The sequence below is a fragment of the Tupaia chinensis genome, unplaced genomic scaffold (assembly GCF_000334495.1).
Source record: "Tupaia chinensis unplaced genomic scaffold, TupChi_1.0 Scaffold145659_1, whole genome shotgun sequence".
NCBI lineage: Eukaryota > Metazoa > Chordata > Mammalia > Scandentia > Tupaiidae > Tupaia > Tupaia belangeri.
This window is the reverse complement of record NW_006205516.1, coordinates 692,806-700,093: the sequence shown is the minus strand read 5'-3', so window position 1 is coordinate 700,093 and position 7,288 is coordinate 692,806. Positions and strand designations below refer to the sequence as shown.

At 40.9% G+C, this 7,288-nt stretch overlaps 1 protein-coding gene across 1 annotated transcript in view; it reads left to right on the top strand.

The window, feature by feature from the left end:
- SLC25A43 (solute carrier family 25 member 43) overlaps positions 1-7,288 on the top strand; it is a 74,586-nt gene that overhangs the window by 624 nt on the left and 66,674 nt on the right. The window lies entirely within an intron of this gene.

The window sequence follows — 7,288 nt, the reverse complement described above, 5'->3', positions numbered from 1 at the left end:
AAATAATAATATTAAATAAAATAATTCTTTCTAACAAAAAGTTTATTTCTTGGGGCCAACAGGTGGCATAGTGGTTAAGACACTGGATTCCCACAAGGCCAACTGCTATTCAAGTTGCCCTGGCTGGGCAGCTTGAAACACACCAGGCCCATGTGCCTGCTTGTCCAAAATCCTGAGAAGAGACTGGAGGAGAAGGGATTGTAATATGGTCGTCCCCCTGGGAGGTGATTTCTCTCTTTCACTTTCTCTTTCTCTGTCTTTCTAGTGAATGGAATGCACATACACTACAGAAAAATCTCTCTCTCAAAAGAAAAAGTTTCCTTCTTTCATGAATGAGACACAGAGAGAGCAAATCCCAAGCCTTGATGCCACAATCAGCCCCCAGCCTCTGCCAAAGCCCAGATCATGAGCATGCACATGTTCAGTGTACTCAGGGAGATATCAGATACGATCCCAGAACCTTCCCACATGGATCAACCTTGCAAAGCATTATATTTTACCACTGAATCACTGTCTAGCCCCCCATATCTCCATTTCTAATTAAAGAAAGTGCAGACATAGCTTTATAAATTTCTGATTTGGAAACTTCATTAAATGATAAAAATAAATGCACAATACACCAGATATTTGGAAAATGTAAATCACCAGAAGATTGTTATAGCAATATCCACACTAATTAACACGTCTCAAGAAAGGCTATACAGGGACCAGCAGTTAGCGTAATGGCTATGTCGCTGGACTCCCATGTAGTCAATCGTGGTTCGAGTCCCGGACCCGGTGGCTTAAACTCACGCCGGGCACGTGTGTGTGCGTGCCCAAGATCCCAAGAGGAGAATGGAGGAGAAGGGATTGCAGCATGGCCATCCCCTGGGGGGAGGGGGTGATTTCTCGCTTTCTATCTCTCTGTCTCCCTCTGTCTGTCTAGCGAGCGCACACGCCATATAGCAAAAACCTCTCCAAAAGAAAAAGAAAAAGAAAAAAAAAGGCTATGCATGTTTATCAACTAATTAGAATCATACAACAAAAAGAATAAAAAGCACTTCCCTGTGAGACAGAAAATAAATAAATAACAATATTTTCATTAGAGTCGGCAATGTTCCTTTAAACGTATTTGAGTGCCAGAAAACTGATGTATAAATTAAATGGTTTTATAGTTTATATTTGATATTTGGAAGAGATTTAGACCATTAAAGAAAGGAAAAATGGTATGGTACTTATGATGGAAAGACAAAGAGCAGTAAATCCTGAAGAAAAGAATGTTTTAGAACTCATTTTCATATTTCTGTGAGACCTTAAAAGTACAGAGGTTTGACCAAGAAAAGTGCACCAGTTTCTAGATCACTGTTGCCAATTTATGATGCACAGGTCAAATCTATCCCACCACTGGTCCTTGTACAGCCCATGAGCTAAGGGTGTTTTTTTATGTATATAATTTTTTTTTTAGCAAAATGTCAAAAGAAGACCATTTTGTGATACATGAAAATTGTGTGAAAGTCAATTTTGGTGTCCCTTGCTCATTTATTTCCATATTGTCTGTGGTTGTTTGTATATATTTCCTATTGCTGCTGTAACAAATTACCACAACCTCAGAGAAATAAAACAAAAGAAATTGGGCAAGCAGGTGGCATGGTGGTGAAGGCATTGGATTCCCACATGGCCAGCTTTGCAGTTCAAGTCCCAGACCCGGTGGCTTGAAAAACCCAATAAATAGGCCAACAGTTGGCATGGTGGTTAAAGCCACTGGACTCCCACATGGCCAACTGTGTGGTTCAGGTCCTGGACCTGGTGGCTTGCTTTCTGGGGCCGGCAGGGGGGGGGATGGTTAAAGGCACTGGATTCCCACATGGCCAACTATGGTTCGAGTCCTGGACCTGGCGGCTTAGTTTCTCTCTCTCTCTCTCTCTCCCGCTCTGGTCAAATTGAAATAAACAATGAATAAATAAATAAAGTTAAATAAAATAATTCTTTTAAAAAAAGAAAAAGAAAATCACAATAAATAAATAAATGTTTTTTAAAAACCCACAAATTTATTATTTCACAGTTTGCATGCCCGTGATCCAGGGCTGACTGAAGTTGGGAGTGTATTGTGGCATCAAGACTTTGTTGGGAGTTCCTCTCACTCTCTTTCTCTGCCTCTCTCACTAATAAAAGAATAAATAAATAAAACTTGTTAAAAATTTTTTTAATAAAAGAGTCCAGGCAGGATTTAACTGGGTTCTCTGTTCAGGATCTTATCAGGCTGAAAGCAAGGTATTAACTGAGATGACATTCCCATCTAAAGCACGAGATCCTCTCTCAACCATGGTTGAGACAATTTGATTGTTGACAATTCAATTCCTTGCAGTCATAAGTCAATTGCTACCATTCTCAAAGTAACCATCAGCCAAAGGTTGCCTTCAGGGCCTAGAGGCCACCTACATAGCTCCTCCTTATTCGAAATCAGCAATAGACTTTTCCCTCACACTGAACCATTTTAACAGTTTGAGTCTTTCTTACTGGAATGAAGTCTATCCCACTTCCCCTCCTTTTTTTGAGAGATTCTTTGCTATAGGGTGTGTGTACTCACCAGAGAGACAGAGAGCAAGAAGTCACCCCCCAGCAGGGATGATCATACCACAATCCCTTTTCCTCCATTCTCTTCTCAGGATTTTGGACATCCACACACATGCACCCAGCTTGAGTTTCAAGCCACTAGGTCCAGGACTTGAACTATAGTTGACCACATGGAAGTTCAGTGCCTTAGCCACTATGCTACCTGTGGCCCTGAGCTCCATCCCTTTTAAAGGCTCACCTGGTTAGATAAAGTCTAGCAAGGAAAATCTCTCTAGCTTAATATGAACTGACTTGGGTACTTAATTACAACTCAAAAATTCCTTCACAGCAGCACCTAAATTAGCACTTGAACTACTGATAGCAGGTGTGTATATATCAGGGGCCACAAATCTTGGGGGGGCCCGATACATAATTCTAAAAATTAATCTAAAAATTCTGCCTACTACACTGCATTCACCCTAAAATGGCAGACTTGAGTAGCTCCAACAGAGACCATATGAGAGGTCTTCAAAAGTGGAAAATGAGGCCGGTTCCATGGTCTTGTGGTTAAGGCAGCCTGATCTCATATGGCCGACCATAACTGCAATTTGTCTCAGCCCTGGCAGCTTGAAAAAAATTCTAGGTGCAAGTGTATGCATGACCAAAATCCCAAAAGGATAGAGAGATGGAGGAGAAGTGATTATGACAGAACTGTGTCATGCTGGGGGTGATTTATTTCTCTTCTTCTCTCTCTCTCTCTTTCTCTCTTTGGCAAGTACATAAGCTAAGATAGGAGTTAGACCCCACTTACAGGTAGATAGGGTAAGGGCCCCCAAAAGGAAGTCAGTATGTTTTTCTTTTTAACAAAGTCTCTGTTTTTCCTCTTTGGTCTCACTAGTGTACAATATACACCCCTTTCACATGTCTCTAAAGGATGTATGACTAATAAGGCAGGAGATTGGGATATTGAGCATACACACAGGGTAAGGCCAAGATGGAGTCATAGTAGCTAAGTTTTCACAGCCAAAAGCTGGCTATATTGGCACTCAAAGCAACTGTAGCTAGGGGCAACCGTGTCTATTTAGTAACTATATTCTAACAAGAAGTACAGAACACTACGGTCTGCTGACCTCATGAAGAACAGGGTAATAAGTCACTCGTAACTATTTTCTAAAGCTCACTTTCTTATCAGAAAGCCAATCCTTGCTCAGTCTGCTAAATAAAAACCCCTGCCTCCAGTTCCTTGGACCCCTCCCTACTGTGAGCTCTGTTCTTCCTTCCCTCTCTTAATAAACTTGGCTTTGCTATCCCCTCTCTGTGTCCATGTCTCCAATTCATCATGAGCTTCAGACAAGAACCAGCACGGGTGTTGGGTTTGATCACACAGCACTCCTACTTCAGTACCCTCTGGTGAATTTTTAAAAAGTGGAAAATACGTACTCTGAAAACACTAAGAATGAGTTTTTAATGGCACTGAAATATATTCATCCATCGCCCCTTACCCCACTCCTTTTTTAAGGTTTTTGCCACAGAGCACATGTGTTCACAGGAGAGAGACAGAGAGAAAGAAAGTGAGAAATCAGCCCCAGGAAGATGGCCACACAGCAATTCTGTCTCCTGTTGGATTTCATACATACATACACAGATATCTGGCATGATTTTCAAGCTATCAGGGCTGGAACTCAAACCACAGTCAGCCATGTGGGAGTCTAGCCCCTTAACCACCACCCTACCTGCTGGCCTGAAACTTGTCCTTTTATCCCACCTTTCAACAGACTTTTTGCGGTCCCCTCTCATAGCCCACAAAGCCAAAATACTATCTGGCACTTTATGGGAAAAGTTTGCTGACCCCTGACCAAATTAAGCCATAACATAATTTTGTTATCCCTGATCAGCAAATAACTAAATCTGGGACAGTGTAAACCAGGGGTCACCAGTCCCCAAGCCAGGGACTGCTACTGGTACATGGCCTGTTAGGCACCAGGCCACACAGCAGGACATGAGCAGCAGGCAAGTGATTGAAGCTTCATCTGCATTTACAGTCACTCCTCATCACTGATATTACTGCCTGAGCTCCACCTCTTGTCAAATCAGCAGCACCATTAGATCCTCATAGGAGTGCAAATGCTATTGTAAACTGCATATGAGAGGGATCTAGGCTGCATGTTCTTTATGAGAATCTAATGCCCGATGATCTGAGGTGGAGCTGATGCTAGCACTGGGGAGCAGCTGCAAATACTGCATTGTGGTAAGCTGTGTAATTATTTCATTATTTAATACAATGTAATGATAATAGAATACAGTACACAATAAATGTCAATCATCCTGAACACACTTCCCCCACCAAAAAAAAAAACCCTCACCACCCTGGTCTATAGAAAAATTGTCTTTCACAAAATATTCCCTGGTGACAAAAAGGTTGGGGACCACTGGTATAAACAGAAAGAAGAGTCATGAGGGTGGTAAAATACTAGCATCTGCAAATTATTTATGCTCTTTAAGTCTCTCACACACATAAAAGATACTGAACTAATGGTGCTTTTTCAAATGAATCATTTCAAGCACATACAAACAGAAAAATAAAATAACTCCTGTCATGTCATAATACTATTAGATCATCGGGAAAGTCATGACATATTTTTTCATGCAAAAAAATGCATCATGACTTTCCCAATGACCCAGTATCACTACTCATCTTTGTCAAATCATAACAGATTCACTTCTTTTCAAAGTAATAAAAAACACACAGCTGAAATCCCTGTTGTAGCCTCCCCTGTTTTCATGCCACACTCCCTTCACTCCACATAGTCATTTATCCATAGACAACATTTGGCAGTTTGCCATGTTCTGAAACTTTACATAAATGAAATATACAGAATACAACAGCCTGCAAAACAAAGTCCTTGCTCTCGAGGAGCTTGAATTCAAGTGGGGAATACAGGCAATAACTAAAAGAGCAAACAGATAAAGTCAGGTAGTAATAACTGCACTGAAGACAAAGCAAAGGAAGAAGACCAAGTGACAGTGGTGTTATTTTCAATATGGTACCCAAGGAAGGCCTCTCTGGAGAGGTGGCATTTGGTTAGAGACATTAATAAATTGAAGGAGAGAATCAAATGTGTATTTGGATAAAGACTGTTCCAGGCAGATGAAGATCAAGTGCCAGGGATCTGAAGTCAGAGCAGGCATATTGAAAATATCTTTTCCTAGTCCATGGGTTGTTTTTTCATTTTGTTTATCATTTATTTTCTTGTATAAAATTTTTGAAATGTTAATGTAGTAAATTTTATCAGGCTTTTACTTTATGGTTTATTTATTTGTACTTTTACGAAATCCTTATCACAAGATCATAAAGATGTTTATTTGCCTATGTATCTTTCAAAAGTTTTCAAGTACTTTTCACATTAAAGTCATAAAACGATTTGAGTTTGTTTTTATATGCAATGTAATTGAGGTCTAATTTTATTTTTTTCCTTATGGATAACCAATGGTTCCATCAGCATTTATTAAATAATTCCTCATTTCCACACTAATCATGCATCATTTCTATTTATGCATGGGTCTGTTTCTGGGCTCTCCATATTCTGTTCCACTGGTCTATTTTTATCTGCAAATCTTAATTACTATGGCTTATAAGAAGTATTGACATCTGGGAGGGTATATTGTGCTGCTTTAATATTGTCTGGGCTATTCTTTATCCTATTCAGAATTTCAATTGGCATGGCATTAAATCTCTAAATGAATTTAGGAAGACTTGACATCATTACATTATTAGGTCTTCCTATACAGGAACATATTTTATCTCTCCATTAACTTGGGGTTTTTAAAATGTCATTCAATAAGGACTTAATACTTTTCAGATCTTATACATTTGTTAGATGTATTGGTGCACTATTGCACTTACATCTTCAAATCTTGCTAACTGTTCTTTTTTTTTTGGGGGGGGAGATTTTCACTGTAGGGCGCGTGCACTCGCCAGACAGACAGAGAGAGACATAGAGACAGAAAGCGAGAAATTACCCCCCAGGGGGGATAGTCACGCCGCAATCCCTTCTCCTCCATTCTCCTCTCGGTATCTTGGGCACGCACGCACACGTGCCCGGTGTGAGTTTTAAGCCACCGGGTCTGGGACGTGAACCGCGGTCGACTACTTCGACTACGTGGGAGTCCAGCGACATAGCCATTACGCTAACTGCTGGTTCCCTTTTTTTTTTTTGAGAGGTTTTTGCTATAGGGCGTGTGCGCTCACCAGGAAGACAGAGAGAGACAGAGAAAGCGAGAAATCACCTCCTGGGGAGATGGCCACACCGGCCACACCACAGTCCCTTCTTCTCCATTCTCCTCTCAGGATCTTGGACACACACATGTGCCCGGCATGAGTTTAAGCCACCGGGTCGGGGACTCAAACCACGGTCGACTACATGGGAGTCCAGCGACATAGCCATTATGCCAACTGCTGGTCCCACTAACTGTTCTTATTTGCAGTAGTTTATATAGTCTTTTATATTTTCAATGTAGATAATTATGTTATCTGTAAATAGTATGCTGTATTTCTCCTTTATTAAAATCCTTTTTACTTATTTTCCTTTTCTTACTATACTGATTGGGATCAGTAGAAGTGCCAGCAGGTGGCATGGAGGTTAAAGTGCTGGATCTCACATGACTGACTGTATGGTTTGAATCCCAGACCAAGCAGCTTGAGAATCATGCTGGGCATGTATGCATTGCGGCATGGGCATCCCCCCCGGGGGTAGTT